Consider the following 22,987-nt stretch of genomic DNA (forward strand, 5'->3'; position numbering starts at 1 on the left):
AAATAGAATGGAGCTAAACAGACAAAAATCAAGAAATTTCATAAAGACTAGATATCACAAACAGCATGTACTCACAAACACTTTTATTTGTTGACTCATTTGCTTTTTTTTCAAAGCAGACAAAAAATATCAAAGAAAAATGTCAGATGTCAGCTTACATATGATCTAAAGTTGACACAGTAAATTGGAAGAGTCAGCACTATCCTGAAAAATAGTATTATAAATTCAAATTAAATAGGATGGCAAATCCTTCAAAAAATTAACCAACTGTAGTAATAAAACAACATACCATCTACAAATATACTTGCAATATATATTTGGCTAAACAATTGAGTTCACTTAATTGAATAAAAGTTTTCCTGCTGGTAGATAAAGTAAAAGCATTTTAGATAAGACCATACTGCAGCTTGTGAATGGAGCAACAATTTTCAATGATCATACTATCTCCATGCTGATATCTTGTATCTAGTTACTCCTCAGCCTCTGTCAATTCTAACTGTGAGCTATATCACAGATTATTGCTACATTGTTCATAACATCTTTAGTTTACATGTACTTTGCTGTCTGAAGTGCAGCAATGCCATTTTGAGGGCTTTCCTTGTCTTTGGTCCCTTTATTCCCTTCTATCTCACCTCAAACATATTCTCCACTACATGGAGTAAAGAAGTATTGCTATATAAGCTACATAATCTGTTTTGAATAAAACTTCAGGAATTTCTAGGAAGAAACAAAGCAAGGGCACACATTCACAAACACACACACACACACACACACACACACACACACCACAGGCATGTACTTTAAGGAAGGATGAGCTGTTATTACCATCTTTAATTCACATTTTTATACTATTTTCATAACACAAAACAAAACAAAACCTTTAAGCTTCCATAAAGCTGGCTTAGCATTTGTTTTGTTCCCTTTTGTCTCAAACATTCCAAGTCCTTATTTTTATCTGATTGTATTCTTCCCTGCATCCTAGTGTGTCTTTCTCTTTTATCACATATAAGAATCCTTTTACACTGAAATTAAAATCAAATGAATTTTTATCTTTGAAACTTGCTTCAAAGTACCTAGATGAATTACCTCTTTGTAACTTTCTCTAATGCCACTGTGCAATGATTGTGTAATTATGTACACTTTTCTCATCTTCATTTTTATTCCTTGAGAGTGCCTTCTTCTACTATTAAATTGATACCACCTTTAGGGTACACCTGATGTATTCTCCCTGTGTATGCTATGTCTCATTTTACTTGTTTTTCTGCAATGACATGCTGTGAGAGCTTAAACAACAGTTTATTTCTGGTAGTTCATCAAGATTGGAAAAGTTAGAGGGGAAATATGACACAAGGAAAACAAGTCCTCTGAATCAATTAAGCAACACAATGTGAGCCTACAGAGACTGAAGCAGAAGCACAGGGACGACACTGGGTCCTCTGCACATATATTACAGCTATTAGCTTAATATTATCATGGGCTTCTTGACTGTGAGAAAGAGTGGGTCTCTGACTCTTGCTCCTGTTTTTAGGATGCTTCCTGCTGTTGGGTTGCTTTGTCCAACTTTAATATGGTACTCTTTGCTTCACCTTTTATAATTTATTTTGTCATGTTTCATTGTTACCTCTTAGATCCCTATTCCTTTCTAATGGGAGACAGAAAGAAAGTAGATCTAGAGTTGAGGGGAGATGAGTTTACAACTCGGAGTAGTAGATGGCAGGGAAACTATAATCAAGAAATATTATATGAGAAAAAAATCTATTTTCAATAAAAGGAAAAAATGAAAAAAATACAGATATTCAGCGTCCAGTTTGGACTACTCTCCTGCCTTTCAAATATTTCATTCCTTCTATGTACTTAATAGTAGGGAAAGAAAAAGCTCTGGTGTCTTTCTCACTATGAGAGCTCAATTTCCTTGACCTCATCTAAATCCAACTACTTCTCAAACATTTACTCCTAACACCATTACACTGGAGGTTAATAATTCAACATATATATTATCCACAGGGTGGGAAGTGATTTTGTAACACATAGTAGTGTTTATTTGAGCAACTTTTGAGCTGATTGTTGAGTATAAAATAGATTCCCAGGTATCCAAACCAATCTTGTGGATACATGAGTATACTCCAACTTGAAGTTGATACTCAACCCTTGCTGCTATACTTCAAATCCACAATTTACTTCATTATGACATTTCTTTGGTCTGAGCCATTCTTACCTATTAATGAATAACAGCAGGAATTTGGAAGCAGGGCAGACCTTGTAAGACTCAACACTTTTGTGATAGTTGAATATGCCTTGAAGATACTCTTCTTAGAACTGTTCAGCATTTAAGACACAGTCATCAAGTCCCGTCCAGTCCACTCCAGCACCAGGGTTCCTTGCCTGCAGAGTCTCCAGACACCCACAAGGACCCCCACAGGATCCCCAACGGGATCTTAAGACCTCTGGTGAGTGGAACACAGCATCTGCTCCAAACCAATCGTGCGGGAACTGAGACTGCATTAATTAGGGAAGCAGACAATCCGGCCTGATCAGGGGCACAAGTCCCTTCCGGTCCATGCCAACACCAGGATTCCTTGAGCACGGAGTTTCTGGACACCCCCAAGGTCTCCACCGGACCCTCCACGGGATCTTAAGACCTCTGGTGAGTGGAACACAACTTCTGCCAGGAGGCAGGATCAAACACCAGATATCTGGGCACCTTCCCTGCAAGAGGAGACCTTGCCTGCAGAGAGTACTCTGACCACTGAAACTAAGGAGAGAGCTAGTCTCCCAGGTGTGCTGATAGAGGCTAACATAATGACCTGAGGAACAAGCTCTAACCAGAGACAACTATAACAACTAGCTCCAGAGATTACCAGATGGCGAAAGGCAAACTTAAGAATCCTACTAACAGAAATCAAGACAATTCACCATCAACAGAACGCAGCACTCCCAACCCACCTAGTCCTGGGCACCCCAACACACCCAAAAAGCTAGACCCGGATTTAAAAGCATATCTCATGATGATGGTAGAGGACATCAAGAAGTACTTTAATAACTTAAAGAAATATGGGAGAACACAGCTAAACAGGTAGAAGACCTTAAAGAGGAAACACAAAAATCCCTTAAAGAATTGCAGGAAAACATTACCAAATATGTGATGGAATTGATTAAAACCATCCAAGATCTAAAAAGGGAAGTAGACAAAATAAAGAAAACCCAAACTGATGCAACGCTGGAGATAGAAACCCTAGGAAAGAAATCTGAAACCATAGAAGCAAGCATCAGCAACAGAATACAAGAGATGGAAGAGAGAATCTCGGGTGCAGAATATTCCATACAGAACACCAGCACAACAATCAAAGAAAATACAAAACCCAAAAAGGTCCTAACTCAAAACACCCAGGAAAACCAGGACACAATGAGAAGACCAAACCTACGGATAATAGGAGAGATGAGAATGAAGATTTTCAACTTAAAGGGCCAGCAAATATCTTCAACAAAATTATAGAAGAAAACTTCCCAAACCTAAAGAAAGAGATGCCCATGAACATACAAGAAGCCTACAGAACTCCAAATAGACTGGACCAGAAAAGAAATTCCTCCCGACACATAATAATCAGAACAACAAATGCACTAAATAAAGAGAGAATATTAAAAGCAGTAAGGGAGAAAGGTCAAGTAACATATAAAGGCAGGCCTATCAGAATTACATCAGACTTTTCACCAGAGACTATGAAAGCCAGAAGAGCCTGGAGAGAAGTTATACAGACACTAAGAGAACACAATTGCCAGCCCAGGCTACTATACCCAGACAAACTCTCAATTACCATAGATGGAGAAACCAAAGTATTCCACTACAAAACCAAATTCACACATTATCTTTCCATGAATCCAGCCCTTCAAAGGATAATAACAGAAAAAAACCAATACAAGGACAGAACCCATGCCCTAGAAAATGCAAGGAAGTAATCCCTCAACAAACCAAAAAGAAGACAGCCACAAGAACAGAATACCAACTCTAACAACAAAACTAAAAGGAAGCAACAATTACTTTTCGTTAATATCTCTTAATATCAATGGACTCAATTCCCCAATAAAACGATATAGACTAAAAACTGGCTACACAAACAGGACCCAACATTCTGCTGCTTACAGGAAACCCATCTCAGGGAAAAAGGCAGACACTACCTCAGAGTGAAAGGCTGGAAAACAATTTTCCAAGCAAATGATCTGAAGAAACAAGCTGGAGTAGCCATTCTAATATCGAATCAAATCGACTTCCAACCCAAAGTTATCAAAAAAGACAAGGAGGGACACTTCATACACATCAAAGGTAAAATCCTCCAAGAGAAACTCTCAATTCTGAATATCTATGCTCCAAATGCAAGGGAAGCCGCATTCATTAAAGACACTTTAGTAAAGCTCAAAGTACACATCACATCTCACACAATAATGGTGGGAGACTTCAACACACCACTTTCATCAATGGACAGATCATGGAAACAGAAACTAAACAAGGACACAGTGAAACTAACAAAAAGTGATGAAACAAATGGACTTAACAGATATCTACAGAAAATTTTATCCTAATACAAAAGGATATACCTTCTTCTCAGCACCTCACGGGACCTTCTCCAAAACTGACCATATAATTGGTCACAAAACAGGCCTCAACAGATACAAAAATATTGAAATTGTCCCATGCATCCTATCAGACCACCATGGACTAAGGCTGATCTTCAATAACAACATGAATAATGGAAAGCCAACATTCATGTGGAAACTGAACAACACTCTTCTCAATGATACCTTGGTCACGGAAGGAATAAAAAAAGAAATTAAAGACTTGTTGGAGTTTAATGAAAAAGAAGCCACAACATACCCAAACCTATGGAATACAATGAAAGTATTTCTAAGAGGGAAACTCATTGGCCTGAGTGCCTCCAAAAAGAAACTAGAGAGAGCACACACTAGCAGCTTGACAAAACACCTAAAAGCTCTAGAAAAAAAGGAAGCAAATTCACCCAAGAGTAGTAGACTGCAGGAAATAATCAAACTCAGGGGCGAAATCAACCAAGTGGAAAAAAGAAGAACTATTCAAAGAATCAACCAAATGAGGAGCTGTTTCTTTGAGAAAATCAACAAGATAGATAAACCCTTATTTAGACTCATCAGAGGGCACAGGGACAGCATCCTAATTAACAAAATCAGAAATGAAAAGGGAGACATAACAACAGATCGTGAAGAAATACAAAACACCATCAGATCCTGTTACAAAAGGCTATACTCAAAAAAACTGGAAAACCTGGATGAAATGGATAAATTTCTAGACATATACCAGGTACCAAAGTTAAATCAGGTTCAAGTTAATGATCTAAACAATCCCATATCCCCTAAAGAAATAGAAGCTGTCATTAATAGTCTCCCAGCCAAAAAAAGCCCAGGACCAGATGGCTTTAGTGCAGAGTTCTATCAGACCTTCAAAGAAGATCTAATTTCTGTTCTGCACAAACTATTCCACAAAATAGAAGTAGAAGGTACTCTACCCAACTCATTCTATGAAGGCACAATTACTCTGATACCTAAACTACAGAAAGATCCATCAAAGGTAGAGAATTTCAGACCAATTTCCCTTATAAATATCTATGCAAAAATACTCAATAAAATTCTCACTAACCGCATCCAAGACCACATTAAAAGAATCATCCATCCTGACCAAGTAGGTTTTATTCCAGGGATGCAGGGATGGTTTAATATTTGGAAATCCATCAACATAATCCATTATATAAACAAACTCAAAGACAAAAAGCACATAATCATCTCCTTATATGCAGAAAATAACATTCTACAAGATCCAACATTCATTCATGATAAAAGTCTTGGACAGATCAGGAATTGAAGGCCCATACCTAAACATGATAAAAGCAATCTACAGCAAACCAGTAGCCAACATCAAAGTAAATGCTGAAAAGCTGGAAGCAATCACACTAAAATCAGGGATTAGACAAGGCTGCCCAGTTTCTCCCTACTTATTCAACATTGTGCTTGAAGTCCTAGCTAGAGCAATTCGACAACAAAAGGAGATCAAGGGGATACAAATTGGAAAAGATGAAGTCAAAATATCACTTTTTTCAGATGATAGGATAGTATATATAAGTGACCCTAAAAATTCCACCAGAGAACTCCTAAACCTGATAAACAGCTTCAGTGAAGTAGCTGGATATAAAATTAACTCAAAGAATTCAATGGCCTTTCCCTACACAAATAATAAACAGGCTGAGAAAGAAATTAGAGAAATAACACCCTTCTAAATAGTCACAAATAATATAAAATATCTTGGCGTGACTCTAACTAAGGAAGTGAAGGATCTGTATGATAAGAACTTCAAGTCTCTGAAGAAAGAAATTAAAGAAGATCTCAGAAAATGGAAAGATCTCCCAGGCTCATGGATTGGCAGGATCAACATTATAAAAATGGCTATCTTGCCAAAAGCAATCTACATTTTCAATGCAATCCCCATCAAAATTCCAACTCAATTCTTCAACGAATTAGAAAGAGCAATCTGCAAATTCATCTGGAATTACAAAAAACCTAGGATAGCAAAAACTCTTCTCAAGGATAAAAGAACCTCTGGTGGAATCACCATGCCTGACATAAAGCTTTACTACAGAGCAATTGTGATAAAAACTGCATGGTACTGGCATAGTGATAGACAAGTAGACCAATGGAATAGAATTGAAGACCCAGAAATGAACCCACACACCTATGGTCACTTGATCTTCATATTCGACAAGGGAGCTAAATCCATCCAGTGGAAGAAAGACAGCATTTTCAACAAATGGTACTGGCAAAACTGGTGGTTATCATGTAGAAGAATTCAAATTGATCCATTCCTATCTTCTTGTACTAATGTCAAATCTAAGTGGATCAAAGAACTTCACATAAAACCAGAGACACTGAAACTTATAGAGGAGAAAGTGGGGAAAAGTCTCGAATATATGGGCACAGGGGAAAAAATTCCTGAATAAAACAGCAATGTCTTGTGCTGTAAGATGGAGAATTGATAAATGGGACTTCATAAATTTTCAAAGCTTCTGTAAGGCAGAAGACACCGTCAATAAGACAAAAAGGCCACCAAGAGATTGGGAAAGGATCTTTACCTATCCTAAATCAGATAGGGGACTAATATCCAATATATATATATAACTCAAGAAGGTGGACTCCAGAAAATTTAATAACCCCATTAAAAAATGGGGCTCAGAGCTAAACAACCAATTCTCACCTGAGGAATACCGAATTGCTGAGAAGCACCTGAAGAAAATGTTCAGCATCCTTAATTATCAGAGAAATGCAAATCAAAACAACCTTGAGATTCCATCACACCAGTCAGAATGGTAACCCAATCACAAAGGAACTCTCACAATATGTACTCACTGATAAGTGGATATAAGCCCAGAAACTTAGGATACCCAAGATATAAGATACAATTTGCTAAACACATTAAACTCAAGTGAACGAAGACCAAACTGTGGACACTTTGCCCCTTCTTAGAATAGAGAACAAAACACCCATGGAAGGAGTTACAGAGACAAAATTTGGAAGTGTGGCGAAAGGATGGACCATCTAGTGATTGCCATATCCAGAGATCCATCCCATGATCAGCTTCCAAACGCTGACACCATTGCATACACTATCAAGATTTTGTTGAAAGGACCCAGATATAGCTGTCTCTTGTGATACTATGCCAGGGCCTAGCAAACACAGAAGTGGATGCTCACAGTCAGCTATGGAATGGATCACAGGGACCCCAATGGAGAAGCTAGAGAAAGCACCCAAGGAACTAAAGGGAACTGAAACCCTATAGGTGGAACAATAATATGAACTAACCAGTACCCCGGAGCTCTTGTCTCTAGCTGCATATGTATCAAAATATGGCCTAATAGGTCATCACTTGAAAGAGAGGCCCATTGGACTTGAAAACTTTATATGCCCCAGTACAGGGGAACACCAGGGACAAAAAGGGGGAGTGGATGGGTAGGGGAGTGTGGGGGGAGGTATGGGGGACTTTTGGTATAGCATTGGAAATGTAAATGAGCTAAATACCTAATAAAAAATGAAAAAAAAAGATGGCCTAGTCGGCCATCACTGGAAAGAGAGGTCCACTAGACATGCAAACTTTATATGCCCCAGTGCAGGGGAATGCCAGGGCCAAAAAGGGGAATGGGTGGGTAGGGGAGTGGTGGGGTATGGGGGACTTTTGGGATAGCATTGGAAATGTAATTGAGAAAAATACGTAATAAACAATATTTAAAAAAATTACACAGTCATATAGTTCTTTCATCCTCTCTCTTCTTCATAAGGTATAGATATGAAAGTCAGTTTGGGGGTGGGTGATTTCCTAGCATACTGTCTTCCATTTCAATGGATGAATATTATGTTTTAAGATCATTTCCATGAGTAATTCCCTATTGGTTTATGTTTCACAGATGGCCTTAAATAATGATAGAGTTAAGTTAATCTATGAATTAAGTGATAACAAGCTTTTTCTTCTTTCTCCTAGATGATTTTGTGCTAACTTCAAGACCCTGCTATGATTCATAACCCAAGTTATCCTTCATTTTTTTCTTTTTTACATTATATTTTAATGTGAGTAGAATTATGTCACTTTCTCTCCCTTTGCTCCCTTTGATCACTTCCATGTACTGTCTCTGCAACACCTCCCAATTCTCTTAAATTGATATCCTCATTTCCTTTATTATTGTTGTATACAAACATGTGTGTGTGTGTGTGTGTTATGTACAGATGTATAAATACAACATCCTTAGTCTGTTTTGCCTTTTGTGTTTATGTGTATTCAGACTGACTAGTCTGCACTGGCTAGTCCATATAGTTACCTCATCCCTGGGATAGGTTAATTCTCTTTCTAGTGAACATAATTTGGTTGGAGTACTTTGTCTATTGGTTGGACCAAATGAAATTTTCCTCCTTCCATGTTACTCTATCTATTGCGTTCTTATATGTTGAATAGTAGCTTCAGAAATAAGAACCTTTTATAAACAATTACTATGTGTTCCTTAACTAGGGCCCAATCACTCATTCATATTTCCCATAAAGAATGAGAAGTTAAGCAAATAGATATTAGCAAAATTTATAAACTTGCTTTTTCTTTTAATAAAAGTGATCTGCAAATACTTGGTGTATACCTTGATTTCATACTTATTTACAGCTAATGTTTTTTAAAATAGAACTTAGAAGAAATAAAACTAATATCAAAAATAATGTGGCATAGAAGCTGGAGCACTAGCATATTATATTTCTATTATTACATGTAGATTGGACACTGACAATATGACCAGCAAATACTTAAAAAGATCCTACAAAATATCTAGAAGTAGTTACATGTCAAGTGTATGTATGACAATGGAGACTATTAATAATTATAGTTGTATATGTGCTGTGTTAATATCATTCCCCAGAAAAAAATAGTAAGCTCAGAAATTTTCATGAGCTATTTGTCAACCCCCTTTTTTTTTCCATGCTTCTATTCACAACAAGATATTAATCACATATCAAACTCTTTGACTACAGTATTCTTATCAGAAAACTAACATGCTTTGTCTTCAAGTCATTAAAAAAAATTAAGACAGAAACTTCTTCCCTAAAACTGGAGCTCCAATAGGTTTGAAAGATACTAGACAATTTGTAAGTAGTGAAAAGACATCAATATTCCACCCAGCTTGGGTCCTAGGTGTTGCTACATTGACATGCCAAACAAGAGGTACCATTGGTAAAACAGTGTATTACTGCTCTGGTAATAATGAACTGCCTTTTTTATAGATTAAGGGTTGCTCTAAAAGATGGAATTCATGTTTGATACTATAAACTTTCCCGTAAGTCTGTAGATGGTGAGGTCGTAGGCCATACATGATAACCTATCAATGATATTTTGCTAAAAGGACATGTTTTCAAATTGCATTCTAAATATTTACATTTATAAACATGGACTAGAGCTGGTCTCTGCATTCATCAGAGAAACTTCTTCTTGCACTGTACAGTGTTGAATATGGCATCATATAATGGCAGTAATGAATTAGCATAAGTTACTTATATGTGTTGACACCCAAAAGTGACATTTAGTCACTCATCCAAAGACTCAGGAAATAATGAAAGAGGGTCCTGGAAAAATATTAGAGGAAGAGGATATGACATGGCTATTAGACCCATTAATTCACTGAATCTGTGGTTACCTATAAATATATCTGCATAACATTAGGCCCATAACCATGAATGGGATGGAACTCATGAGGCAGAGAGATTAAGACTGAGCCGGGGATGGAATTTTGAAAACTTGAAACCCACTCCCAGTGTCACATTCTCCAACCTGGCCAGAACAACTCCAACAAAATCAAGCCTCCTAATTCTTCCAAATTTTTCCTCAGCTGGAGACAATTCATGTTGATATATGAGCTTATGGGGCCTATTCTTATTCAAACCCCAATTGTTGGGCATATAACTAAAGGATATATCATCCTACCACAGAAATAAATCCATGTTCATTAGTACTCTACTCATAATAGCCAGAAATGAGAAATGACTTAGAAATCCCTCAACAAAAGAATACTTTAAGAAAATGTGGCACATCTATGCAATGGAGGACATACTCAACTGTTAAAAAAGGAAATTATGTAATTTTTAGTCAAACACATGGAACTAGAAAACATCATCCTGTGTGAGGTATCTCAGACCCAGAAGAAGAAATACGATATGCATTTACATATGTGTATATATATATATATTCATATACATATATAACATATATGTATATATATGTGTGTGTGTATGTATGTATATATATATATATATATATATATGGTTGTTAGCTGTTAAGTAAAACATTTTTTAAAAAGGTACAATCTGTAGAGTTGCAAAGGGTAGGTATAGAATATGTATTTGGCAGGAACAAATATCATTGGAAAGGGAAATAAAACAGGTAGTTATGAATTCATAGGGGAAGCTGAAATGAGGTGACCATGTTGGGAAGTGGGGGAAAGAGGAAAGAGTGAAGGGGTACAATGAAAGCCAGCTAAAATTGGAGGCCATTTAAGAGGTAGTTTGCAAACAATGTACTAGAAGGTTCACAGAGACAAAAATGTGGAGCAGAGACTGAAGGAAAGGCCATCCAGAGACTGCCCCATCTGGGAATTCATCCCATCTACAGACACCAAACCCAGACACTATTGCAGATGCCAAGAAGTGCTTGCTGACAGGAGCCTGGTCTCCTAAGTGGCTCTGCCAGTGCCTAACAATTTCAGAGGTAGATGCTCACAACCAACCATTGAGCTGAGCAAGGGGTCCTGGATGGAGGAGTTTGAGAAGGGACTGAAGGAACTGAGGGGATTTGCAAACCCATAGGAATAACCACAATATCAACCAACCAGATACCCAATCCCCAGAGCACCCAGGGAATAAACCACCAACCAAAAAGTACACATGGAGAGACCCATGGCTCCAGCTGCATATGTAGCAGAGGATGGCCTTGTCAGGCATAAATTGGAGGAGATACCCTTGGTCATGTGAAGGCTCGATTCCCCAGTGTTTGTTGAGTGCCAGGGAGGTGAGGTGGGAGGGTGAACACCCTCATAGAAACAGGGGGAGGGGGGTGGGATAAGGGGGTTCTGAACTGGAAATCAGGAAAGGAGATAACATTTGAAATATAAATAAAATATCCAATAAAAAGCAAGGAAACAAACACAAAAAGAAGCTTCTTAAAGCATATGCATCTATGAAGGTGATCTAAATGAAATCACCAAGTAGTGGAGGAAACTAATCCTCTACTAGCCATCTCTTTTCATCAAATGGAGCTTCAAGTACTGGAACTAAATGGCAATTAATTTGTTGGCCAAAGGGAACCCATAAGAATCTCTGAAAAACCCAAGCTGTTTCCATGACTATAAACATGACAACAAGATTTTGCTCTCTTCAAACTTACAATAAAGGACAGTTGCTAAAAGCAATATTTAAATATGGAGAAAATGGGCTGGTGCATACATAGAAACTCCACCCTATGTTCTAGTCTCTTTCCTACAAGAATATGTTTTGTAAGGTACCACAAGGGAAACTCCCACCAGCCCAGAAATAAACACTTTGAATTTCAATGGTTTCATTGTTGCAAGTGATGCTAATGCAATGCTTGCACAAATCAAGTAAGAATATCTGATTTAAATTAAGGACAACTTCTGCACAGGTCTGCATCAAGTCTTTTGTGTATATATTGTGGCTTCCAGTTTAGTGTTTTGTTTTTATGGGTTCTCTGAATGTGCAAATGAATGTGCCTCGTTTTCTTGTATATTCTCTTGGATTCTTTTCTTTCTTTCTGTTTGTTTGGTTTTTCCAATTACAATCTGTTAACTTTTATTTTTTAATTTACTTTTACCTGTCTTTGTTTTCTACTGAGATACAGAGATGTAGTGGATCTGGATACTAAGGGGGTGAGGTTGAAGGAGAAAAGGAAGGGGAAACTGTTATCAGGATATATTGTTTGAGGAAAATCTACTCTTAAAATTTTATGGGAAGTTTAGGAATATGTAGAGCATATCTCAAAATAAAAAAAAAAAACCCTATAACTAACATTTTATCAAATGGAGAGCATTTGTTCTAAATAGAGGAGCTACATAAACATGTCAGTTCTTTTATTCAATCCACAGCTGAAATTCTTAGCTACAGCAATTAGATAGGGGAAAGGCATAAAATTATAACACTAAGTAGGAAGGAAATCATACTCTCCCTATGTGCCCATGGTGAGATTCTTTACTAGGAAGAGCATGTAGATTCTATTAGAAAACTCTCAGGCTTAATAAAACTTTTCCTAAAACTAAAGTAAAAAAAAATGAATTCTAAGATGGATTTTCTGTTTCAAACAACTGTGCTTTTGAAGAAGGAAATCCACATGGCCTGAGGCTTTGCCAACATAAAAGCAGTTGATCCAAATGGAGACTTCAGTGTAATCTTAACAGGATTCATTTGGTTTTTTGACCATTCCTCCTCCTGATTTCCTCCAATTGCTGAGGTGTAATGTCCGTGCTCCTTTATAAATGAATTAGCTTCCTACAGATTCCATTCTATCAGTAAACACTTGGTAAGCTATTAGCTTCAAAGGTGTAAGAAACATAGCATAAAATATTTAATAATGATGAGAAACTGTCTAATTTTGAGAGTTATTGCAAAAATAAGACCATGCATTTCACCTATAAGAATATTATGATGACCATACTGAGTCTGCTTCTGAAATGTATAATTCAAAAAGGTGTGAAAGTGGAAAAATATGCAATTAATTAGAAAATGAAATAAATATAGTCAACTACATCACTGGACCAGAAATATATATTCTTTCATTCATATTATAAACAAATTTCTTAAGGAATATACTTTCCTCATCCATTCCCTTTATCACACATATTTATCTGTGTTTCCTATTTCTCCAGGCCTCATCAACATTTTGAAGAGACAGATATTTCAACTGTTATTCCCCATTGTATATTTTAATACAGTTCGCTTCAGTGTCCCTAGTATAGCTAAGAGAATTTTTCTCTCTTTTCCATATAGAGAATAAATTGCTAGTTTTATAACTTTGAATCCAGTGCCAGTTCCAGGCCCAATGCATAATGCGTTGTCTGGTCTTTTTTCTAAGCCAGACTCAGACTGCTCCAGTGCCTCAAATGGCTTCTGTAAATCTTTGAAGAGCTTTGCAGAACTGAGCTGAGCTCTATAAAAAAAAAGTCCATATTTGGTAATTCTGGTTGTTTTATCATTTCAATACAACCCTAAAGTTATTTCCTCTTACACTTTCTAAATCTTTGAATCGATTCAGTCTTTCTATAAATTCCAGTGCATTCCAAGCATCCAGAAAAGCCTAAGTGATTGAAGATATTTTTAAACATCACACAAACAGAAACACTGCCACATTAGACTCAGAACAATTTCCAAATACAATTGTCGTTATATTTATGCTCATTGACATCCTTTATTTTATTCTTATGATTATATTTTGTAAAACTAAAATTTACATTGTGTATTATATCATGCATTATTGTAAGCACAATTAAGTATATTAGTTCATTTACTTTCCACTTCTCTGTGGTGAGAAAGACAGTGTTATATCCATTAAACAAATGCCCAGTCTCAGCCAAGGAGAAAAGAAGATGGTCTTTGTCAAACTTCAAATTTTCCTAGATGTCATGATTTGAATTTTTATTGGGTTCCTTTATTAAATTCTTGAAAATTGGTCATCTCTCTATTAGAACTGATTTAGTTTCTCTTCTACCCATCTTCTGTCTAGTTGTTGTTTTGTGCATTATTTTAAATTATATCATTTGAATTGTTACTCATATTTGTGTCTGTGTGTGTGTGTGTGCACATGAATGCACATTCATGTTGGCATATTCTGGTGAATGTCCATGGAGGATAGAGGAGGGAATCAGACACCCTCAAGCTGGAATTTTAGGCATCACTAGGCATCTGATACAGATACTGAATTCAACTTAACTAGAAGAGAATTACGTATTAATAACAGATGAAATATTGTTCCAGCCCCTTGTGTACATAATTTTGATGCTAAAATATGTTATAGGTTTTACTACATTTTCTTTTGATATCACAATAGACCTGAAATTGGGTATTTTATAAATTATTTAAATATACTTCCTGGTGTGTGTAGGACTAAGTTTTAAGATCTGGAAGGTGCATATATCTAGTCATGCTTCTAGTGAATAACCATGAATATATTCATGACATAATAGAGAAAGCAAAAGAGTCACTGAAGACAAGACCATATGATGAGGCAGATATAAAGACATCAAGATCAGGTCTGTATTTTTCTTTTTCATTTTCTTCCTTTCTTTTTACTTTTTTTCTTCTTTCTTTTTTCTTTTTTATATAGAATCCAAGAGAATGAGTGTCAGCTTTCTTTCTTCTTTTTTTTAAAAACTCCTCTTATTAGATATTTTTATTTACATTTCAAGTGCCAGTCCCTTTCCTGGTTTCACCTCCAAAAACCCATCCCCTTTTACCCTGCTCTCCAACCCACCCATTCCCACTTCCCTATCCTGGCATTCCCTTCACTAGGGCATCTAGCCTTCACATGACCAAAGACCTCTTCTGCCACTGATGTTCAACAAGGCCATCCTCTACTACATATGCAACGGGAGCTATAGACCCCCCTCCATGTGTACTCCTTGGTTGGTGCTTTATTCCCTGGGAGCTCAGGGAAGTCTGGTTGGTTCATATTGTGTTCCTCCTATGGGGCTGCAAACCCCTTCAGCTCCTTGGGTACTTTCTCTAGCTCCTTCATTGGGGACCCTGTGCTCAGTTAAATGGTTGGCTGAGAGCATCCACCTCTCTATTGGTCAGGCTCTGACAGAGCCTCTCAGGAGACAGCTATATCAGGCTCCTGTCAGCATGCACTTCTTGGCATCCACAATAAGGTCTGGGTTTGGTAACTGTGTATGGGATGGATACCCAGGTGGGGCAGTCTCTAGATGGTCATTCCTTCAGTCTCTGCTTCACACTTTGTCTCTGTAACTCCTTCCATGGGTATTGTTCCCCCTTCTAAGAAGGACTGAAGTAGCCACACTTTGGTCTTCCTTCTTTATGAACTTCATGTGGTCTGTGAATTATATCTTTGGTATTCCAAGCTTCTGGGCTAATATCCACTTATAAGTGAGTACATATCATGTGTGTACTTTTGTAATTGGGTTACCCCACTCAGGATGATATTCTCCAGTTCCATCTATTTGCCTGTGAATTTCATTAAGTCATTGTTTTTAATAGCTGAGTAGTACTACTTTGTGTGAATCTACCACATTTTCGGTATCCATTCCTCTGTCGAGGGACATCTGGGTTCTTTTCAGCTTCTGGATATTATAAATATGTTGGCTATGAACATAGTGGACCATGTGTCCTTATTATATGTTGGAGCACCTTTTGGTTATATGCCCAGTAGTGGTATAGCTGGGTCCTCATGGAGGACAATGTCTAATTTTCTGAGGAAACGCCAGACTGGTTTCCAGAATGGTTATACCAGCTTAGAATCCCACCAGCAATGGAGGAGTATTCCTCTTTCTCCACATCCTCGCCAGCATCAGCTGTCACCTGAGTTTTTTATTTTAGCCATTCTGACTTTTGTGAGGTAGAATTTTGGGGTTCTTATGGTTTGCATTTCCCTGATGACAAAGGTTGTTGAACATTTCTTTAGGTTGTAGTGTGTATGTGTGTGTGTGTGTGTGTACCAACTAAGTTTCCAGAAACTAACTCTGTACAACCAACATCAAACTCTACAGGCAAAACTTGACATGGTTGCCTCCTACTATCCTCCACATCTTTAAATCCATCACATTCTACTACTGTTAGAATTAGGATTGTGTATAATACTTGAGATTTTTTCCTACAACCTTCATCAACATTTTGCTTAGTTGTATTGTTTTGCTAAGTTTGCTATTAACAAAATATCACAGATAGGTACCTTATTCTATAATTTCCTCACAGTTCTGAAGGCTAGATGTCTATTCTAATGTGTTTATAAGTTAATTTTTAATAAGGACTCTCATCTCAGCACACAGATGGCAACTTCTCAATATATACTCATATATTCTTAATATGCTTGCATTCCTGGTCTGCCTGTGTATGTACATTGATTTTTCTCAGTATGTTGATAATATTACATTAGGAACTACCATAATGGCACCATTTAAATAGTTACATTTTAAAAATTCTTATCTTGAGCTGAATGATGTACTGGGATTTAAGTGCTCAATTATGAAATTTGTTTAGGAAAGCACAATTCATTCCACAACAGATTCATTACATTTTTTATCATTTTTATATGTGTATATACATTTTCAATATTTATCTTTGGGGTATATAGAGAATGAAAATCCTATATTAAAAAGAATTCATGTTTATTGTAAGGTATTAAAAATTATTCTTCAGATTGGCTCCACCCATTATTTTGCCTATTTTCAGTTTAAAAATTATTTTTGGCCATATCCTCACACATCTAATTGTTATACATTTTGAGTTCTCATAACATAGAGGACTATGGTATATCTCAGATCTTACTGTAGAAATTCTCTTAATAATAAAGTACTTCTGTATAAAATCCTATATTCACTGTGCTGTTTTTCCCCAGTAAATTTAATCTTCTCAGCCTTTGTCTGATACAAAGTATGTTAAATATAACCCTGTATTTACATTTCACATATTTTTCCACCTCATTCATTACAATTGACAAAAGTTTTTATCTATTTTGAAGAGAAAATTTCTATGTTGATGTCAAATTGTTACTATTTCTCTTTCTATTTCCCCATTCTGTGTAAGTATTTCTCATAAATTTTTCCTGGTAAGTGGTTGGATAATGTAATTTTTGTTCTGATTTTTTGTATTTGTTGTACTAATTAAAACATAATTTTTCTATAATGTTGGCTTCTGTTGCAATTATTGTTACCTGTCCCAGTATATGTCTACAGTTTATTTTTGTCAAAGATTTATAAAATTCCCAACTGCCATATCTGTCATATATTAGCAACCTGTGTTCATAATATTGTATGTTTATCATTGTATTTCTGCTAAAATAGCCACAATAATTTATACATTATATTTTAACATAAATGTGTATTCATTTTTTCTATTCAACAGTTAAATTAAATAATACAAAAAAGTGGTAAGTTATTTCTCCCATGTCAGTAACACAGTCAATCAGAAGAATTTACATGGTCTATGTTATGGTAACTTTATTGAAAACAAAAACAAAAACCAAAAACACCTCTAATACCATTCAGTGACAATTAGGTTATTCATTGATGAAGCAATTTCTGAATTTTATAACATTTCCTCTAATTCAGTTATCTTTGTGATAGTTTGGTTGATTTTAATGAACTCCCTTTGTAATATGTTGGTAATTAATAATTCCTCTACTTGTATATTTTCTTCACAAATAAATCAATTATTCTCAGCACTTTACTTAATTAAACTGGCTTCTTAAGCTCTATTTAATCCTATCTGCAGTCCTGTTGTGAGAATGTTGCAGTCCTAGATCGATTTTAAAGGGATTAACATCAGTATGATATATCTTTCTGAGAATATATTGAAATTTTTAATTTTGAGATTAAGTTCTATATTTTTATAACTCTTAAATTTACTTCAATACTATGAAATTTTCTCCTCAATGTATATTTTTATGTATTTAATCATAATTGTATTGCTGTATTTAGTGGGAGGTTTTGTTTATGGTTTCGTTTTTAACTATTATTGATACAAATAGAAGAATAAATATTTAGATACATCCTGCTGAGTCCATTTCTGTTATTCACATTCACATGTACAGGTTTTTAGGTTTGGCTGCATACTGAATAAGCAATTAGGGGGCTCATCCTCAGGAAAGTCTAATTCATTCCTTCCAGCAGCCATGAATTATCTGTAGATCTTTGTCTTGGAATAGGTCTCCAGTAGATGACTTCATTTCACATTAGCATGTAAACTACTGATGACCATTTTGATCAGTTTTATGGTATAAACTATTAATCTTACATGCATGACTTCTGCATATATGAAATAGAATTTATTATGATATTGTTATATCATATGCAATCAATTAACTTAAATATAAATTAATATTTTATGTTATTTGTAATTCTTTTATGTAATATTTCTTTTTTGTCTCTTTTTTATTGAACAAATAAGTTCGGAAGTATACTGTATAGGAGTGATGACTGAAAGTATTCTTTCTCACTTATGAGTAAATATATCATTATGGACCTCTGCCTTGATCTTGATGTTTGCCCAATGCTGAGTTTGTTTTGACCTGACCTCAACTTGCAAATGATAGGTCTTAGACATAATACTACATATGTCATTTGTTATAGATTAATAATAATAGAAAATATTACATTCATAGATTGTTCATAGCACTTAATCTATACTTATTTCATATCAGGAATTGAATTTTTTTCAGCATCTACTTTGGACACATTCTCACAAATCTGGGGTAGATATTCCTTTATTATGATGACTCATATTTTATGCATGTTGAATTAATTATATCAATATTCTATTATATATTATTAAATATAAGTAAATTCATGTGTTTTTATATTATTCATTTTCATATTTATTTTATTTTGTATATGTGACTGTTTTTGTCCTTATGAGGTGAATGTTCAATACTCTGAGAAAAGTCTTGCATTCAATTCTTAGCCACCACAAACGCCCTGGAAACCTCAGTAAAACAAGTACTCATAATTGCTGAGCTATCTCTCCAGCCCTTCCATAATTTTCTTAATTGAATTGCCCCAGTAAAGTGGTGCTCTCTAAGTTAAACTAGTCTAACAACAAAAAAAAAGAGGACATTTCTTTCCTGTGAGTTTACAAAAGGTCTGTTAGACAAAAATTTTCCTTAGAACATTAGTAAAAATAGAAATTTATAAACTGTAGTATTTCATATATTTATAAGGCACAGGGTAGCTCTATGACGTATGTTTTACTTCAGTGAATTTATATAACTTGTCAATGTTCTCAAAATGTCACACTGCCTTATATAAGAAATCAGTTTTTTTCAGACATGTCATTTTATATACTTTTAAGAAGGTGATGAATTTTATAATATTCTCATAATACTTGTCATAGAAAAAAATCTGTTTTAATGTTTGCAATTAGAGCACTTGTTAGCAAGCACAAAGTCTAGGGTGCAGGCCTCAGAGATGAAAAAAATAAAATAAAAACAAAAGACTGAATTCTAACAACAACAAAGACCGAGGGAAATGTTTCTAGTACATTTGGAATTTTACGATATATTTCCTGTTAAATTTGCTTTATTGAGACTTTGAGTTTGTTTGTTTCTTTGTTTCTTTCCTTGCTTGCATATGTATGTATGTATGTATGTATGTATGTATGTATGTATGTATTATGTATTATGTATTATGTATTATGTATTATGTATGTTTTCTGAGACAGGGCTTCTCTGTGTAACCCTGGCTATCCTAGAACTCACTCTGCGGAGCAGGCTGGCCTTGAACTCACAAAGATCTGCCTGCCTGTCTCCCAAGTGCTGGAATTAAAGGCATGTGTTACCACCTCCCAGAAGAGACTTTAAATTTTAATGAGTTTTGTATAATTTTATTCTCTAATTTCTGATATACAGCATTTATTCTTGCATTATTCCCAGTTTTTCATTGCAAATATTATATAAATATATATGTGGATACTTTATTTACATTTCAAATGTTATCCCCTTTCTGGGTTTCCCCCTGGAAACTCCCTATCACCTCCTCCCTTACCCTGCTTCTATGAGGGTGTTCACACACTTACCCTCCAACTCCTACCTCGCTGTCCTGGCATTCCCCTACACTGGGGCATTTGGCCTTCAAAGGACCAAGGGCCTCTCCTCTGATTGATGCCCAAGAAGGCCATCCTCTGCTACATATGTGGCTGGAGCCATGGGTCCCTCCATGTGTACTCTTTGGTGGGTGGTTTAGTCCCTGAGAGCTCTGGGGAGTCTGGTTGGTTGATATTGTTGTTCTTCTTATGGGGTTGCGAATCTTTTTAGCTCCTTTGGTCCTTTCTCTAACTCCTCCATTGGAGACCCTGTACTCAATCCAGTGGTTGACTGAGAGAATACACCTCTGTATTTGTCAGGCACTGGCAGAGCCTCTCAGGAGACAGCTATATTAGCCTCCTTTCAGCATGGACTTCTTAACATCCATAATAGTGTCTGTGTTTGTTGCCTGTATATGTGATGGATCCCCAGGTGGGGCATGATATGTAGAGGTTTCTTCATCATTTTATTCAGTAAGTAATAAATAATAAAATAACTTTATATTTGCATTAAATTTCCTGGCATATTTTTATTATTCATATCTAACATTATCATACAGTGATAACAAAGTAAAATATAGCTATGTGTTGCAAACTATCTGTAAATGATTAATTTGGGTTGTCTGCTCTGTACCAGACATGTTTGGGAAAATGCCACAACTAATATTTATGTTTCTGTTTTACATATTTTCCTTATCATTCTTATCATTTCTGAATATGCAGTGATTTTTAAATATTAATAATATCAATAATAATGATTATTATTAACATTAACATGAAATTTAGCACGAGGTTTTCTGGCTAAATATGTAATTTTTCAGTTGACACAAATGTAATTTTATATAATCATAGAAGGATTATTAGCTAAATATTAGCCATTTGATAAAATATTGAAGGAAGATCTCAAAAATAATTGAATTCTCACTATTACATCCATGTACAAGCAGTTTCTTTCATGGATGGAAATATGATAGTGCATAAGTAATTATAATAATAAAAAGGAAAGCAGGCCCAAATCATTTTTTGTCTTGACCCATTATTTACTGTTATGACTTCTAAACTGTTACTACTCTGCCATTTTATATTCAGAAATGAATACTGAGAGCCTTGAGAGAGTTGAAGGAGTACTTTAATTCTCTATAGTTTTGTTGAAAATTTTCTATGTATATGGCCTCAAACATTTTTTTCACTTGCCTACATTAATAATTTAAGTTCATGCCAGAAAAGGACTTATCATTAAGCTCCATTGGAATGTTAGTACCTTACTAAGAAATCACAGATTTCTTTCATTCAATAATTAACTATGTGCTGGGAGTGATGGCGTATGTCTTTAATCCCCGCACTCAGGAGGCAGAGGCAGGCAGATTTCTGGGTTCGAGGCAAGCCTGGTCTACAAAGTGAGTTCCAGGACAGCCAGGGGTGTACAGAGAAACCCTGTCTCAAAAAACAAAAACAAACAAACAAAAACAACAACAACAACAAAAAAAACAGAAACAAAAAAACCAACCAAACAAACAAAAAATTAACTATGCATATAAGACCTCATAAAGGAAAATTAGTCTGGGTTATCTCGTGTAGAAACAGAACCTGAGAAGCAAAACTCAGAAATCTTATATATCAAACTCAGAATTCCATCGTTGTAAAACACGTGCTCTATAACTGAGCAACCTCTTGTAAACAACAACAACAACAAAAAAACAAAAACAAAAACAAAAAAACATGGTCAAAGTCACGGATACTGAAGCAATATCTTCTCTAATTATTGTTATTTTCTTTTCAGTCATCTGAATATACAAAAATATTTACTTAATTATTTTGTATGTTAAGACATAGATAAGTACAAAGAATTTAATAAAATTAAGATTAAAACAAAAAGTGAGGAAACACGTGAAAAGGCAAGGCATTTTGTTTAAATCTCTCATTTTCAGAAGCTTGTAGCATACTTGCTGACATATATAAACGTACAGATACTGAGTGAAAAGTAGGGCTTTTTGACCAATAGTTACTTCAAACTTAGTCACTGGAAAAGTTAAGGTAAGAAATGATGTGTGGAAAATTTATGAAACAAGATGAGTATCGTACAAAAAACTTGAAAAATACTTTCCAAGCATTAAAATCTAAGGCATAGTTTTAAAAGAGAATAGATGTGTGACAAGAAAGACTGCAGGAATACACCATGCTCTTAGATATTACATAATATTTCTAGCTCAGCAGTTCATTGTTATTGATTCTACTTGATAGTGTCAAATTGAACTAATATTACAGTAAGAAAGTAAATTAAAATTGATGGGCCTGAATAATTTAATGTATTAGTATTTTAAGTCTGTCATGTTATGTAAAGCATAACATTTTAAAAATCAAGTTTGTAAATATGCATGGGCTTCTGAATATTTAAATAATTCTCAAAAATAATGTTTAAAAATATTAAATATTATATATCAGTATATCAAGGACCCAGTGAGAGTAGTCAACAATGAAATTTATTCCAAATAATATCACTTCTATTTAATGCCCTAGACATGTGTGGTTTATGTTTAATCTAGATAGGGATGTATGGTAAAACATATACATATTTTTCCAAGTCTGACTTATTTTAATTAGCAAAATGTCCATTAATTCTACTAATTTTAGTGCAAATAAT

This window comes from Mus caroli, unplaced genomic scaffold (genome assembly GCF_978045245.1).
Source record: "Mus caroli unplaced genomic scaffold, Mus_caroli_1 scaffold_5, whole genome shotgun sequence".
Taxonomy (NCBI): domain Eukaryota; kingdom Metazoa; phylum Chordata; class Mammalia; order Rodentia; family Muridae; genus Mus; species Mus caroli.